The sequence below is a fragment of the Miniopterus schreibersii genome (genome assembly GCF_964146895.1).
Source record: "Miniopterus schreibersii genome assembly, chromosome: 9".
Lineage (NCBI taxonomy): Eukaryota > Metazoa > Chordata > Mammalia > Chiroptera > Miniopteridae > Miniopterus > Miniopterus schreibersii.
The window spans coordinates 30,211,491-30,229,130 of record NC_138118.1 but is presented as its reverse complement, the minus strand read 5'-3'; the positions used below and the strand labels follow the sequence as shown (position 1 = coordinate 30,229,130).

Here is a 17,640-nt window from a genome sequence, read left to right as displayed (position 1 = left end):
GAAGTAATTTTAAAATTTTAGTTTGTCTTTATATACTCTGAATTTTTTAATAAGAACATAAAAAGAACTATTTACAATACATCACAGTTTCAGGAATCAGGGTATATAAAATGCTGTGATGGCAGTGATTAAATCTACTTATTACCTTCATATAGTTTTATATTTAGGGTGTTAAGCTATGTCTTGAAGAATGAAAAAAATAAATAAATAAAATATGAAAAGCCATTCCAGATAGAGGAAAAGTGTGCCCAATAGTGATGGGCAAGAAGTAGGAAGCTGAGTGAAATGTAGACAAAAATAAAAGAAAAGAGAAAAGGACATATAGAGCAGCTATATCAGGTTTGTAAGCCAAGCCAAGACATTTTACCTTTATTCAAAAGACGTTGGAGAGTCACTGAAGAGAAAGGCCTTACTCTGATATGTAATATATGAAGAAAGCTTCATTGTATAGAGTAAAGGTAGACAGAAGTGAAGAAAAGCTGGGATGACGGTAACTAACATTCATTGAGTTTCATGTAATTAGCTAAGTGTTTTGCCTACATTATTTAATTTGGTGTCATTGTTTAGAGCTGAAAACAAACAAACAAACAAACAAATAATTAAGAAATCATCGATGACCACTCAATTGGCAACTTATCCTCAGAAACTGGGAGAAATAATAAGGATGGGATTGATGCAGATAATTTGATGAGAAGTGATAGGAAAGTTTGGAAGCATCACCTTTATTTTTGTTTATAAATTAATTGATAATATCTTGTTGAGTCTTAAAAACTGAAAATGGGTAGAAGGTTTGAAAATAGTAGAAAGGAATCTGTAGTAGCCACAGAAGTAAAAGAAATGGAAGAAGTTAACCAAGAGGAAGCAGTAAAAAGATTGGTAAGAGGTGTTAAACATCCATTAAGTAGTAGTAAAACAAAATTTATTGACTTCTTACATATATCAACTACAGACTGAGCATTTTATATGCATTTTCTCATTTAACCCTCAAGACATCTAATTAGGTGAGCATAATTAGATACCCTATATTACATATGCAAATTTAGAGGTAAAATAAGATGGCCCTTTATCACAGAGGCCTGATTTAAATCTACTTCTGTCTGTCTTTAGTTACTTAACCAGGTCTCCAATATCACTGTAATGTTAACAATCTGAAATTCCATTTTGTTACAAGGGAAGAAGGCCAAATTTTAAAAATAAAGATATACAGAGCCAGCTAGGCATGGCTTAGTGGTTGAGCATTGACCTAGAATCCAGGAGATCTCGGTTTGATTCCCAGTTAGGGCACATACCTGGGTTGTGGGCTCAATCCCAATTGGGTGCAAACAGGAGGCAGCCGATCAATGACTCTCTCATCATTGATGTTTCTCTCTCTCTCTTTCCCTCTCTCTTCTTCTCTCTGAAATCAATAAAGATATATTTAAAAAAAAAAAAAAAGAAATACAGAGGCCTAAAGAGCTTGAAGTGACTTATCTAAGATCTCAAAAATAGTTAATACCAATACCAAGACTAAAATTTCAGATAAGTAAACTATAGCACATCCAGACAACAGAATATTATTCAGTGTGAAAAATAAATGAACTAACGAGCCATGAAAAGACATGGAAGAAACTTAAATGCATATTACTAAGTGAAAGAAAGCAATCTGAAAAAACTGCATACTATATGATTCCAACTGTATGACAGTATGGAAAAGACAAAACTATGAAGATAGTAAAAAAAATCAGTGGTTGCCAGGGGTTGTTGAGGGATTTTTAGGGCATTGAAACTATACATAATACTATAATGACAGATATTGTAAATTTCATTATATATTTGTTCCAACCCATAGGATGTACATCAAAAGTGAACTCTACTGTAAAGTATGAACTTTGGGTGATTTTAATGTTGTCAATGTAGGTTCGTCAATTTTAACAAGTGTTATAATTTATTGTAACTCTGGTGGGAGATGTTGATAATGGTGGAGGCTATGCATGTGTGGGGTCAAGAAGTGTATGGAAAATCTCTGTACCTTGTCCTCAATCTTGCAGTCAACTTAAAACTGATCTATAAAATAGTCTTAATTTTTAAAAAAATTAAGGGGTAATAAAAGGTGACAAAATATGAGTAAAAGTTAAAAATCAGATGCAGTACTGTGAATAGTAATAAACTGGTTCTTTTAAAAAATTATCTGGCTGGTTTTAATAGACTTGAAACAGGTAATGGTATTTATGAATCCATGTCTTAGAACCCTGTAAATGTTATATGCTGCAAATGTTAGACCAATGTCATACACAAAGAAGGAACTAAATAAATACTTCTTAAAGAAAAATAGAGAGAGAGAGAGAAAGGGAGGGATGAAGAGGATGGAAGAGGAGGAAAGAAAGACAAAAATATATATGGGGGAGGGAAAGAGAGAGAGAGAGAGAACAGTTCCCTTTTCTAAAAAGTTTGATTGTAACTGAATTCCTTGAAATTATTTGACTCAGAACTGTCAAGGCATTTGGGCCCAAATATCTGACTGCTTTGGAGTACTCTCAAGTACAGTTCCATATTTATAATAAGTTAACTGCCCTATTTCCATATTCTTGCTCCTTAAGGAATTTTTAGCTATTGCTTAACTATAGAACATGAGTGCTGGATACAGTATTCAGGTCATCTTTTATAAAGCTGAAACTTAATATGGTTGCAACCTTTATAGTGCCTCTAGAATTATATTATCAGGTGTATGGTCTAGAAATGCCTTTTATACAAGTAAATCCCTAGATTGTATATATGCAGCAGAAAAGAACTATAATTCTTTTATAAACTAGGTAAGATGTAATCAATGAAGAAACAAAAATACATCAATAAAATTATAAATTCAAAGTTTGTATGTTTCTTTTCAAATATCTTCAATTAGGCTATTATTAATTATGAAGAACACCTCTTTGAAATGATCAGTATTTGGAAAAAAATACTTCATGTAGTAAGATCATTGAGAAAAAAAAAGTGGTTTAAAAGAACAAATTAACCTCCTGGCCAAGGCAGCATGATCCACTGGGCCCCTACCTAGCACATTGGCTGGAAGAGCCATCAAAACCTGGCGCAAACTCTTTGCAACTTCAGGCCAACCTTGAGAACGATGACTGAGACATTATGGGCCACACACTGTGTGTCTGCTGTCAGGGAACTGTCATCAATGACAATAAGTGCTATGTCTTCATCCAGAAACTGAGGGAAGGCAGGACTGGGGAGGAGGCAAAATGAGAAGGAGACATACATGGCCTCTTCCATCACCCCAACATTGTTTGCCTTGTGACTTACTGTCTGAGGGAGCAGGGCATTACACATGAGGCCTGGCTGCTGTTACCCTTCTTCAAGGGAGGTACACTGTGTAATGAGATTAAAAGGCTGAAAGACAAGGCAACTTCTTGACTGAAGATCAATTCTTTCAGCTGCAGCTAGGTATCTGCAGAAGTCTTGAGGCCATTCATGTCCAAGGTTAGGCCCTCAGGGACCTAAATCACACCAGTACCTTGCATGGAGATGAGGGGCAGCTGGTTTTAATGGACTTGGACTTGGGTTCCATGAATCAAGCAAGCATCCATGTAGAGTGCTCCCACCAGGCTCTGGCCCTGCAGGATGAGGCAGCTCAGTGGTGCACCACCTCCTACCTGACCCTGGAACTCTTCTCTGTGCAGGCCCATTGTGTCATGAATGAGCAGACTGATGTCTGTGTGCTATATGCTGTCATGTTTGGGGAAGGCCCTTATGACATGGTGTTCCAGTGTGGCCCTTGCCATGCAGAATCAACTCAGCATCCTGCAAAGTCCAGGAATTCTTTATCAATGTGGCAGCTGCAGGCCTCCATGAAGTCTGTGGATCCCCAGTAGTGCCCTCACATTCTTCTACTCCTCAGTCAGTTGAAGCCACAGCAAACTCCAGATCCAGGAAAGCACACTACCCATATGTGAACAAACTACTGGCCATATAAAGAAGGTTACCCTCCATGCGTTGGAAACAGGCCCCCATCTCTCATGGGAGTCTCCATCCTTTCTATCCAAACTTGCCCTCTTGTAGTTGGGGCGAGTGGGTAGGGGGAGTCAGCTCAGTCTTCTGTCTCTGTTCTGCTCTCTTACCCCTGAGAACAGCTGGGCAGGGAGCCTGAGTTGGGGTTAGTGAAGGTGGGGGATGAGGAAAGAGAAACTGAGCAGGATGGATGAGCTTGCATCATGGTTGACCTCCAAATCTGGGAGCAAGAGAATGTATAAAGAGAACAATAAAGTGAACTCATTTTGGGAAGAAAAAATTAAAAGAAAGAGAAGAACAAATTGAAAAATTTAAAGAACTAATTAAAAGAAAAACCTAAGATACATAATCTTTAAATTAAGTAATTTAAATAAAGTCAAAGGAATGTGGAACTAAAATATAACATTGCTTCACAGTTCTTGGTCAATTGACATCAACTCTGAAATTTCTACTTTGTACTAGCAAATAGAAATGATATGCCTATTAATACTACTATTAGCAAAATAGTTCCACATCTGATTGTTTTACAGAAGTTACGTGAGATCTATAAATGTCACTTCTGCAAAAGATAAAGGTTTAATAAATAATGTGTTCATTTTACAGTGTTTCCTATCTCTCTATTCATATGGAAATCCTCAGACATCTCAGTACAATGTGTTCTCCAATCACACTCCCTACAGTAGCCAATATAGAAGGTTCAGAGTAAGTGAATAAATTACTCAAGAGTTCAAATATTATATCTGTGTCAGGATCAAAATGTGTGTCAGGATCAAAATGTGGAAACTGTTTTAAGAAAAATTGTAGTTATAAATTGATCAGGATCCTTCAGGTCATATTCTGCCAGAAACCTCTCCCTCAATAACTTCCTTGCTTTACTGCACTTCTGTTATCTTATCAATCACCTTATCATTAGAGAAAATCACTTGAAAGTTTTGTTCCTGAGGCTATTTAGTGATGTTTGCTTTTAAGTCAATTGAACTAATATTAATTGAGGGCTAATTTTGTGAGTAGGGGACTAACTAGAGAATAAAATTTATAATCCAAAGTAAAAATATATATATGTTAACTTTCAACCTACTAGTTATAAGGCAGAATATGTTTTAAAGAACGTATCCTCTATACTGCCTTAGTTAAGACAATCTTTGATATTTATCTTTTACCCCATATTAGGCAACAGCTGTGTTGAATGTACAATCTGTTTTATGAATTCCTATAATCTTCTGTGGTATTTTGAGTTGATGTATTTTCTAAGTGTTATTTTCATCCACACTTGTACAACTTTTTTAAAGCTTAAGAGCAACGTTTTATATTCATCCTATTAATTTTCATCTTGCTATACTCAGACCACTGTGCCAAAATCCTTGTTGGATCTCAATTTATACATTCAACATAGTAGCTACCCTTCCTTAGTTTGTGTATTTTGCTTGATGTGATAAAACCAGCAAAGGCCAAACAAAGAGCTCTGTGACTCATTAACATGTTTTTGAATCAATGTGCTAGACACACACAAAGTTGAGAGTTGAATCTTTTTTATTAAGGAATAAGAAAAGGTTATATATCTAATATTGACCCACATTTTTCTATTTATCTATTCATTACTTTACACATATATCAATTTATTATATATAATCTTCATATCACTTCAAAATTAGAAGGGCAACATAATATTTTCAATGTAATTTGACCCTAAATATTAAGGGATGGTGTGGTGATTAATTTTATGTGTCAAATCTGCCATGGTACTCAGATATTTGGTCAAACACCAGTGTATATGTCATCATAGAGGTAATATTTAGATGGTATCAACATTTGAATAAAGCAGAGCACCCTTCATAATTCAGGTGGGCCTCATTCAATCTGTTGAAAGCCTTAAAAGAAAATGCAGAGATCTCCCAAGGAAGAGGGAATTCTGCCTCCAGACTGCTTTGAGACTTGAGCTTCAACATCAAACATCAAATCTTCCAAGGATCTCCAGCCTGGGAGCCTGGCCTGCATATTTCAGAATTACCAGCCTCCAATTCCCTAAAATAAATTTCAATACACACACACACACTCACACACATTCTATTAGTTCTGTTACTCTGGAGTGCCCTGAATAATACATGGACTGATGGCATTCAAGCCAAGGTTGGGATTCCCTAGAGTGGGTTTCTGGTTTCTGTATCAGGTAGAAAGTAGAGTAGTGGGGATAATTCCTATGATCAACTTCAATGTTCCTCATGATTGCCAGTGATCTATTTATTTTAATTAGTACAATATTTGGATATCATATGGCTCATTACTTAGATGGGGTTATAGTTGCTGACTATAGGCAGCTGACTTACAATAAAAATATACTGATCAAAAAAAATAATCTTTTATTGCAGCTATACAATGCTGTGATCTATATCCAAGTCTTTCACATTTGAATTTCCCAACAGTCCTATGCCACATGTAGCTTACATTTTTAATATAATTTCAAACAGAAACTAAGATTAAAGAGGTGCACTATTACTTGGGGGAGAAATTAAGACTAAGGACTAGACTTCAGATGTCTTTTTATTTTAGCATCACTTCTTGTTTTTGCAAGAAATTTGGATTGTTATGGGCTAAATTGTGCCCCAGACTAAATTCATATATTGAACCCCAATCCCCAATGTGATGGTATTTGGAGATGAGAACTTTAGGAGGTAATAGGGTGGGGCTTTCATGATGGGCTTAGTGCCCTTATAAGAACTGGTGCCAAAGTTCTGTCTCTCCCTCCCTCCCTCTCTCTCTTCTCTCTTCTCCTTCTCTCTCTCTCTCTCTCTCTCTCTCTCTCCACCTCCCTCTCCCATCTCCCATCTCTCTCTCCCTATCCCCACTGCCCCTACTATATAATGATAAGGTGAGTAGGGAGGCCAAGAAGAAAACTCTCATTAGAACTTACCCATGCTAGCACCCTGATATTGGACTTCCAGCCTTCAGAACTATTACACATTATTTCTCTTGTTTAGCAACCTAGTCTACGACATTTTGTTACAGCAATCAGTGCTAAATAATATAGGGACCTACAAACTTTAGGTGTTATTGAATACTAAAACCCACTTACATACTATATAGGAAGAACATTTATTTTTTAAAAAAACAAGTAAAATTGTACTAATCAAAGAGGAAGTTCATATAAATAAGTAGACATGGGCTGCATCATAATTTCTTGCAAAATGTATTGAAGCATAGATTGCTGCTGACCATACACCAGACAATGTGTGATTCAACAGGTATGGGCTGGGGCCCAAACATTTGCATTTCTAGCCATAGTTCCCAGGTGATATTGAGGCTTACAAAACCATATTTTATAAATTATATAGATTGAAGAACGATATAAGTCACAATATACTAAGATCACAAAGTGTGCATTTTAAATACACATATAAATACACAGAATACCAAATTGTATTTCTAAGATTTTCAGTCTGGGTATCTTTAGTGGGGCATGTTTTCAAAAAGTTTTAAAACATCTCCAATTTGTTTTAACAGGAAAATAATAGTAAAAAATTATCAAATTAGCAAAGAAAGTTTCATTTCTTTAATTAAAATACAACAACAAAAAGCCCTGACCAGTGTGGCTCAGTTGGTTAGGCATTGTCTTGTGCACCCAGGGTTTGCCTGTTTGATTTCTGGTCAGGGCACATGCCCCGGTTGCAGGCTGGATTCCAAGTATGGGGCATACAGGAGTCATTGATGACTCTCTCTCATCATTAATGTTTCTTTCTCCCTCTCCCTTCTTCTCTCTGAAATCAATAAAAACATAAAGAAAAAAAATAAGCCTCTTCTTCCTGGGCAGAATAAATGTAAACTAACCATAGGTAGAAAGAATCCAACAGGTACCACAACATTATAAAAAAAACAAAAACCATAAGAATTTTAAAGTGATCTCTGACAGGAAAAAACAACTCTATTAATTAGCTTTAAGAATAATAAGCTTCAGTAATATTTATTCAATAAAATTAATGAAAAAAAAACCTATTGTTTAAGATATTAATGAGATATATAATAATCTGTGTTACTTATAATATATAAATAACAATTTGATATATATTTGTATACATATTATATACATATAAAGCTATCATAAGCAGCAATGAAAAATGTTTGAAAATATTTTATTTTGTATATTGAGTGAACTACAAAATTAAGCTTGAGTGTGAATAAGAATTGTAATCAGCAGAATATGTAGATATATAAGATAAATGTGAAGAAAGATTACCAATAAAATAAATCTGAATTTAATTCCTAACTCTGCCATTTTCTCTGTGAACTAAGGCAAGCCACTCAATCTCTTTTGGTCTCTCTTTCAACTGCAGAATGTCCCTCAACAAATTTCTTGCTCACTTGAAGCAGAAATGATATACCTAAGATTTCATGCACTTCTGATTTTCCTTATAATACTTATCTGTTCCTCTCCCTCTGTGAAAAGTGACTATCTAGAGCTCTGCCTCAGTTATTTCTTAGAATGCCTGAGGACAGACCCATAAATCAAGAACCAATCTAGTTTAATAAAGTTTGGTTAATGTATTTGCTTCAGATCTTCCTTAAATTCTCAGATAAATGGCTATTAGTATTAAAAATCTAGCACATATTAAAACAAATCTACTGAACATATGGACAGATAAAGTAATTTTGTGGGAGAAAAACAATTTCATCATAATCACCTATCATTATTTTTAAAATTTGTCTTTATTGTTGAAAGTATTACAGATGTCCTCCCTTTCCCCCCCTCATTAACCCCTTCCACCCTGCACTCCACCCCCAGGCCTTTACCACACTATGGTCTGTGTCCAGGGGTTATGCATATATTCTTATAAATTCTTTGGTTAATCTCTCCCCACCCACCTACCTCTACCTTCTCTCTGAGATCCGTCAGTCTGTTCCATGCTTCTATGTCTCTGAATCTATTTGGTTCATCAGCTTATTTTGTTCATTAGATTCTACATATGAGTAAGATCATGTGATACTTGTCTTTTTCTCTTATTTTTTTATTATGCCCTTCATCTCTGCTCATAATAGTATTATAAATGTATTCCAGTTAATCCCAAACATTTTATTAAAGGCAAAGTTACTTGTGATCTAGCTACAACAAATGTTTGACTCAAAACTATATCTCAAATACATTTAAAGTCAGCAAATTAGAAAAGAAACTGAATTTACTCTATATCAGCTCAGCAATTATTTGGGCTTTAACCCAAAACAAAAGAAAATAAAAGAGAAGAAAGTGTGTCTTAAATCTTACAGTATCCACACTATTAGTTTGATTAAACGTTGTTGTTTGTTTCCATTTCATATGGAGGACTTAGTAGTATCTTTTTTTAATTCAATATGGGTAGGCAGAGTAGGTTGTCTTTATATACAAAGGAAAACTTAAAACTAAAAAGATAGCCCGGCAGGGGGTGGCTCAGCAGTTGAGCATCGACCTAGGATCCAGGTGATCGGGGTTCAATTCCTGGTCAGGGCACATGCCCGGGCTGCGGGCTTGATCAATGACTCTCTCATCATTGATGTTTCTATGTCTCTCTCTCCCTCTCCTTTCCTCTCTCTGAAGTCTATAAAGATATATTTAAAAACAAAACAAAACACTAAAAAGATAAAACAAAAAAATCAATGAAATAACACAATGTTAAGAAGAGGAAATCAAAGGAAGAGAAAGCAGCTAAAAAAGACTAAAAGATAAAGGGCAAAGGATTTAAAAATTAAACAGAAGAGAAAAGATTAAAGAAAGTAAAAAAAGCAATGCAGCAGGATTTAAGAAGTCAGAAAAAAGAAGACATGCAGTGATTAGAAAGGAATAGCAAACACTAAAGATACTTGAAGTAATGAAGACAAAAAATAGAAAGTAAAATAAAAGCAGTTGTAGATCAATTTTTAAAATAGGAAAGGTACAATGTTAATGAGTTTTTCATTTTTTTTTCATCTTCTTGGCCATTATTGATAAAAAGAAAAATCAGTCTTTATGCACAGGATATTTAGAACAATGTTTTCAATGTACAGGAGTATAGTATTGTTTAGTAAAAAGTGCACTGCCACTGGCACGCTTTGTTATGTTGCATAATTAACTTACCTTTCTATCCCACAATACCACTTTCAATTTTCTTAATTACATATTGAAGCTATTCTCACCATATTTATGATATCCTTAGCTGACTAAATATTGTAACTTTATTTGTTAATCCATCACTGACTGATTTCTGAACTCATTAACTTATTTTATGGTGGAATATAATGTATAATAAAGGACAAGCAATTTCAAATAGACTCATCTTTAAACAATCAGTCTTCTTTAACAACGCTAATGCCACTGAAATTCAAAAATTTGAGAAGGGATTTTTAGTTGTCATAATAATTGGTGGGAACTGCTAGTACTTAGTAGATAAGGGTGAGGGACTCTAGATGTCCTGCAGTTTCCTGTGTACATTCTTTTAGGTATAAACATGTTTATAATTATTTAAGCCTCTTTAAGTTCACAGACCATATGTGCTTAATGAATGTTTACTGAATGAGTAAATGAAGTATCAAACAAATAAAACATCATCATTCAAACACAGTCCATAGTTCTCCATTTATGTATGTTTATTTCTAAGGTGTTAAGAATTTCTTCACGACGTGGAAAGTAAGGTATGTAATGTGATTACTTTAAATTTATATAGCATCTTTTAATTAAAGCCTCTCTTCTAGCAATGTTAGAGTCAAGGCAACATTATAAAGTAATGTAGCAGTAAAAATCTAAAATCATAAAATTTTTACAATGAATTTTACCTTGAGTAAATAATAAGTGAAATACATATTACTATTGATTGCCACATATATTTCTCTAGAAAACAATCTAGATTATTTCTAAACTATAAAAAAGTTAATGCATAGCCACTTTGGAAAACAGTTTGCTAGTTTTTTCACAAAGCTAAATGTAGTCTTACCGTATACCTAGAAATTACACTCCAGGTGTTTATGAAATAAGTTGAAAATTTATATGTCCACAAAAAAACCTGCACAAGAAAGTTTATAGCAGCTGTATTTATAACTGCAAACACTTTGAAGCAACCAATATGTCCTTCAATAAGTGAACAGATAAACACACTGAGATACATCCATACATGGGAATGTTATTCAACAACAAAAAGAAATGAGCTATCAAAGCAAAACATGAAAAGAGAAGGATGAACCTTAAATGCTTATTGGTAAGTCAAAGCAATCAGTCTAAAATAATACATTTCTGTGTGATTGCATAACATGACACTCTGTAAAAGGCAAAACTATAAAGATAATTAAAGATCAACTGTTGTCAAGAGCTTTAGGGGAGAGAAGAAGAGAGAGAAGAATAGGTAGAACACAGGGCTTTTAGGGCAGTGGCATTTTTCTCTATGATACTGTAATGGTTGGTGTATGACATTATATGTTTGTTAAAACTGATAAAACTGTACAACACAAAAAATTTATCCTAATGTGAACTCTGGAATTTAGTTAATAATGTATCAATTTTGGTTCATCATAGTAGTAAATGTACCCCTCTAATGCAAGATGTTAATAATAAGGGAAACTATTATTTTGAGCAGAGACGTTAAGTAATGTTACAGCTCTGTACTTATTGCTCATTTTTTTCTCTTAACCTAAAACTTCTCTTAAAAATTTAAGTCTATTAACTTTTTTAGAAAGAAGTTAAATCATTTTATATGGTCATAATCTTTCAATAGAAAAATTTTATTTATGGGTGGACTGATCCTTGTGCCTCCTAAGCATCCGTGCTTATGTGTCGGGCTGTGTATATGCCTTCAGTTTTTATCCCCATGCTCACCTCAAGTCACACTCCAGGGAGGTGGGGAACTAATATGCATGGTGAGGCAGGAGGCTTTTACTGTGACACAGTCATGGTCTCTCTCTTGAGATTTTGTATTATTTGAGAGGGCTTCTTTTTTTCCTTCCATGTGTAACTAGTATCTAGTTACACATGGAAGGAAAGACAGAAGCCAACCTAGGATCGACCTATATATATATATATATACACATACATACACACATATATATATGTTGAAAATGAAACCTGAACTCCCCCTTAAAAACAGAAATGGAACACAATGCATTTATTCCTTGCCCCTTTTATAAACGACACAAAAATGACAGCTAAAGACTATCCAGAAATGGAATAAACCTTCAAAGATAGAAAATTCAAAATAGAAGTCAATAGCAACAAAATTTTGGAAGCTGGAAAGATGACATGTGAGTTATAGTTGATTAAGCAAGCATTTAAAAGCTGAATCATTGGCTGACACCAGGGTGGGGCAAACCTGATCCATGCTGCAGCAGCCCTCAACGTTGTAGCACTAGGTCACTCTGGAATAAGAATGAAGACATTTAAGAAGGAATTCTCTTATCCTGCTTCCCCTCCCTTATTCCATAGAACCAGACAGCATCCCCTTCCTCAAACCAAGCAGAGACCCATCTTGCTATTTCACACCAATTTTTCTTTTTATATTGATTGGTTTGTTTTCTTATATTGAATGCATTTCATTACATACTTTTTGTAAAAAGGATAGTAATGGATAGCAAGCAAGCAAGAGGGAGATAGTATGAAAGGAAGAGAAGAAGGGAATAAAGTAGGGAGGAGGAAAAACAATAAGACATACAAAGATTAAGAAATGAGATCAGACATAACCTAGTTGTATTCAATAATTAGGAGAGAAATAGTAGTAGGACTTGGCACTTACCACTTAAGTAATAGCATATAAATATTGTCCTTGTGTTCTCAGAGTCCGAAAAGAAATAGTGAATGCATCAAATGAGAGTATATGCCTTCTTTTTCCTTCCTGTTATATCTAATAGACCTAAAGTAAAACTTCCTCCATAAATATACATTTATAAACATGCATTCATCTGAATGAAATTCTTTACAAAGAGTCAGTGTTGCCAAGAAAAAAACAAGACTAAAAATAATCAATTATGGAATTATGTTGAGATACAAGTGAAATAAAGGAAAAGAATACCTTTAATCATTATTGGAACCACCTGGTATTTAGTGAGTTCTAATGAATGAAAAGAATAAAGGTAATACAGTAAAAAAACAGTCATTTTGTCTTCAAGAAGAAAATTACCTAATTTCTTTTTTCTTTTTTTTTTTTTGGCCACCAAGAATCCTCAAAATAATGATCAAGGTATAAAGTATATTTCATGGTTTTCTTCATTTTTATAGATTACAAGGTCATCTAGGATGATTCTGGTTATTTAAGATAATAAGAAAAATATTCTCAGGTTATCACTGACCTAGTTAGAGAAACAAAGTACTAAAGAACACTATCCCCCCAGAGACACATGGGAAATAGGAGCATATACCATTCGAGGATTTATTTCCACATATAAATAAAAGAGTTACTGTTCAATTCTATTCATCATTAAAATGTATCTTCCATTTTAATAGAAGAATCAGCTGAAATAAACATACTTTAAATTAGAAAATAATAAAAGGTAATTGACTTACTTTGCAACAGGATCAAAAGTATTTATCATAAGTTTGAGATATAACTTTCTATACAAATGGTAAAATGTTTTTAAATTAATGTTATATATGACAAAATCAGTTTCAATAGATACACACATGATTTTGGTATATGGTAATCAAGTAAATCAATAAAAAGACAAAGTTATGAAATAGAGTTAACTGGATATAGGCTTGGTGTATGTCAGATAGAATATGTAACACATGAAAGGAAGTTAAACAATTTTTTAAAATATATCTTTATTGATTTCAGAGAGAGAAAAGAAGAGGGAGAGAGAGAGATAGAAACATCAATGATGAGTCATTGATCAGCTGCCTCCTGCACTCGCCCAACTGGGGATTGAGCCCCCAACCCAGGCATGTGCCCCGACCAGGAATCGAACCCCAATCGCCTGGATCCTAGGTTGATGCTTAACTGCTGAGCTACATCCGGCCGGGCTAAACACAATTTTTGAATTTTTATTTTCTTGGCAGTTCCTATTACCATATAATGAACTATTACATTCAATTTCTGAGCAACTGAAGAGAGTAAAGCATTCAACTGTATCCCAGCCGGGCATGTCTCAGCGGTTGAGCATCGAACTAGGATCCAGGCAGTCGGGGTTCAATTCCCAGTCAGGGCACATGGCCGGGTTGCAGGCTGCAGACGATCAACTACTTTCTCATCATTGATGTTTCTATCTCTCTCTCCCTCTCCCTTCCTCTTTCTGAAATCAATAAAGATATATTTAAAAAAATAAATAAATAAAGCATTCAACTGTAGCTTGTGAATTACTCAGAAAACTGTTCAGACTCTGAATGTTATAGCTGGTCTCTCATTTTCACTGTCTAATAAATGAGTTTATTAATAAACAAATGAGTTTACATGATATTGTGTGGTTATCATTATTTCTTTTTTAAATTAAATTTATTGGGATGGCATTGGTTAATAAAATAATATAGGTTTCAAGTGCACAATTCTATGATACATCATCTGGGCATTGTCTGCCCATCACCTAAAGTCAAGTCTTTTCTCATCACCAGATATTTGACCCCCTTTACTTTTTACTACACCCTCATACCCCTTTATCTCTGGTAACCACCATTCTGTTGTCTATGTCTATGAGTTTTTTGTTAGTTTGTCTTGTTTTTTCATTTGTTGTTTCAGTTTTATATCCCAGTATGAGTGAAATCATGTGATTCTTGACTTTTCTGTCTGATTTATTTCACTTAGCATGATACTCTCATGATCCATCCATGTTGTCTCAAATTGCAGTATTTCATCTTTTCTTACAGCTGAGTAGTAGTCTATTGTATATATGTACCATATCTTCTTTATTCAATCATTTATCAGAGTACACTTCAGTTGTTTCTATGATTTGACCATCATGAATAATGCTGCAATGAACATAGGACTGTATATATCTTTCTGAAGACAGGTTTTCAAAATGTTTGGGTAGATATGCAGAAGATGGCTTACTGGGTCATATGGTAACTCTGTTCTTAATTTTTTGAGAAACTCCATACTGTTTTCCATGGTGGCTATACCAGTTTACATTCCCACCAGCAGTGAATGAGGGTTCCTTTCCAACACTTGTTATTACTTGTCTTGCTGAGAATAGCCATTCTAACAGATGTGAGGTGGATATCATTGTGGTTTTGATTTGCATTTCCCTAATAGTTAGGGAAACAACTTTTCATATATCTGTTGGCCATTTGTATGTCTTCCTGGGAGAAGTGTCTGTTCAGGTCCTCTGCACATTTTTTAATGAGATTATTTTCGTTGTTCAGTTGTATGGGTTTTTTATATGTCCTAGATATTAACCCCTTGTCAGAGCTGTTGTTTGCAAATATCTTCTCCCATTTGGTTGCTTGTTTTTTTGTTTTTCTTAGTGGCTTCTTTTGGTGTGAAAAAGCTTTTTAATTTGATATAGTCCCATTTATTTTTTTCCCCCTTTACTTTCCTTGACCAGATGGCTTCACTAGTGAATTCTACTAAACATTTAAAGAAGACATAGTATCTATTATTCTCAAACTATTCCAAAAAATGAAGAAAAGGAAATATTTCCTAACACATTTTATGAAGCAAACATAACCTTGCTACCCAAACCTGGCAAGAATACCACACAAAACAACAAACCTACAGGTCAATGTCTCTGATGAATACAGATGCAAAAACACCAAACAAAATACTAGCAGATCAAATACAATACATTAAAAAAATAATACATCACAATCAAGTGGGGTTCATTCTAGGTGCTCAAAGATGATTCAACATACACAAATCGAGCAATGTAACACACCACATTAACAAAAGAAAGGGTAAAATATATATGATCTTATCAATAGAAGCAGATATGACATATGTTTGAGATTAAAACACAATAAAATGTTTATAGAAGGTAAGTACCTCAACATAATAAAGGCCATATATGACAAACCCTCAGCTAATATCATTCTCAATGGTGAAAAACTCAAAACTTTTCCTGTAAGATCAGGAATAAGACAAGGGTATCCACTCTCACCACTCTTATTCAACACAGTACTGGAAGTTCTAGCCAGAGCAATCAGGCAAGAGAAATAAATGACCGGAATCCAAATTGGAAATGAAATAGAATTGTTGCTTTTTGTAGATGACATGGTTCTTTATATAGAAAACCCTGAAGACTCCACCAAAAAACTACTAGAAACAATAAACACAGTAAAATATGCAGGATACAAAATTAATGTACAAAACCCCACAGCATTCCTTTATACTAACAATAAAATTTTAGAAAGAAATGGAAAAACCAATTCCTTTTGCAATTCAACAACAAAAAATACCTAGGAATAAACTTAATAAAGGATGTGAAGGAGCTATGCAATGAAAACTACAAAGCATTTTTAAAAGAAGTTGAAAAAGACACAAGGAAATGGAAAGATATTTCGTGTCCATGGTTTGGAAGAATCAAAATAATTAAAATGGCCACATTACCCAAAGCAATATACAGACAATGCAATCCCCAACAAAATCTCAATGACATTTTAAAAGATAAATAGAACAAAATATCAGATTTCTATGGAATTATCAAAACCCCCAAATAGCCAAAACAATTCTGAGGGGGGAAAAAACAAAGCTGGAGATATCACAATCCTGACTTCCAATTATACTACAAAACAATAATAATCAAAGCAGTATGGTATTGGCAGAAAAACAGACACACAGACCACTGGAACAGAATTGAGAGTCCATAAATAAACCCACTTGTGTACTGGCAAAAAAATTTTTACAAAGATGTAAAAAACATGCAATAAAGAGAAGAACACCTCTTCAATAAATGGTGCTGGAAAAATCTGAAAGCCACAATGCAAAAGAATGAAACTAGACTAATGTTTGTTCCCATATGCAAAAATTAACTCCAAATGGATCAAAGACCTAAATATAAGACCTAAAATAATAAATTACATAGAAGAAAACAGAGGTAATGAACTTATAGACCTTGATCTTAGAGAGGATTTTATGAATTTGACCCCAATGCAATAGAACTAAGGGCAAAAGTAAATGAATGAGGCTGTATCATCATTATTCTTGTAAGTAGTAGGAGCAGTAGGAGCATGATAGTATATTAGTTTTAGGACATTTATGATACAGTAAATTTGCAGTGTCAGCTGACTTTTATATATCTTGTAATCTATTTTATAATCAGTATTGTAATTATCTGTCATTAATCTGTGGTTATTAAAGTTTAATTTTATGATTTCAATAATTAAATTTTATGACTTTATGATTTTAATTTTAATGCCTTAGTTTTTCTGACATTTTTCATAAGTTTAATATTAAGCCCTTGATTCAGGATTCAACTCTGAATTATAATGTTCTTTATGTAGGTTAAAATAGTTCATTTTGTGGTTTTCTGTTTTATGATACAATTTCCAGGAAATTGTGGGGGAAATGGGTACTGCCAATGTTTTGTTTTTTTTTTTTTTTTTTTTTGTAGTTCAAATTGTCTTGCAATTCTTGGCCTAGAAATGATTAAGTAATTCCAATATCTTTTTAAAGAATCTTTGGATTTAGTATACTTAGGGCCAAAAGAGTCAAGGGAAAAGTGTGCATAAAGATCAGTCTTAGGCAAAATTAACCATTAACATTTTTTTCATGTGTATTTTCCTACATTCTGCTTATTCCCTTTTCCCCC

The 17,640-nt window shown here is 34.0% G+C and overlaps 1 protein-coding gene and 1 pseudogene across 8 annotated transcripts in view; both read left to right on the top strand.

Annotated features, from left to right (window-relative positions):
- Window positions 1-17,640, top strand: part of FOXP2 (forkhead box P2) — a 664,287-nt gene that overhangs the window by 118,206 nt on the left and 528,441 nt on the right. The window lies entirely within an intron of this gene.
- LOC308562067 (serine/threonine-protein kinase 16 pseudogene) lies at window positions 3,115-3,851 on the top strand (annotated as a pseudogene). The gene has a single exon. The product of its transcript is annotated as a serine/threonine-protein kinase 16 pseudogene (transcript).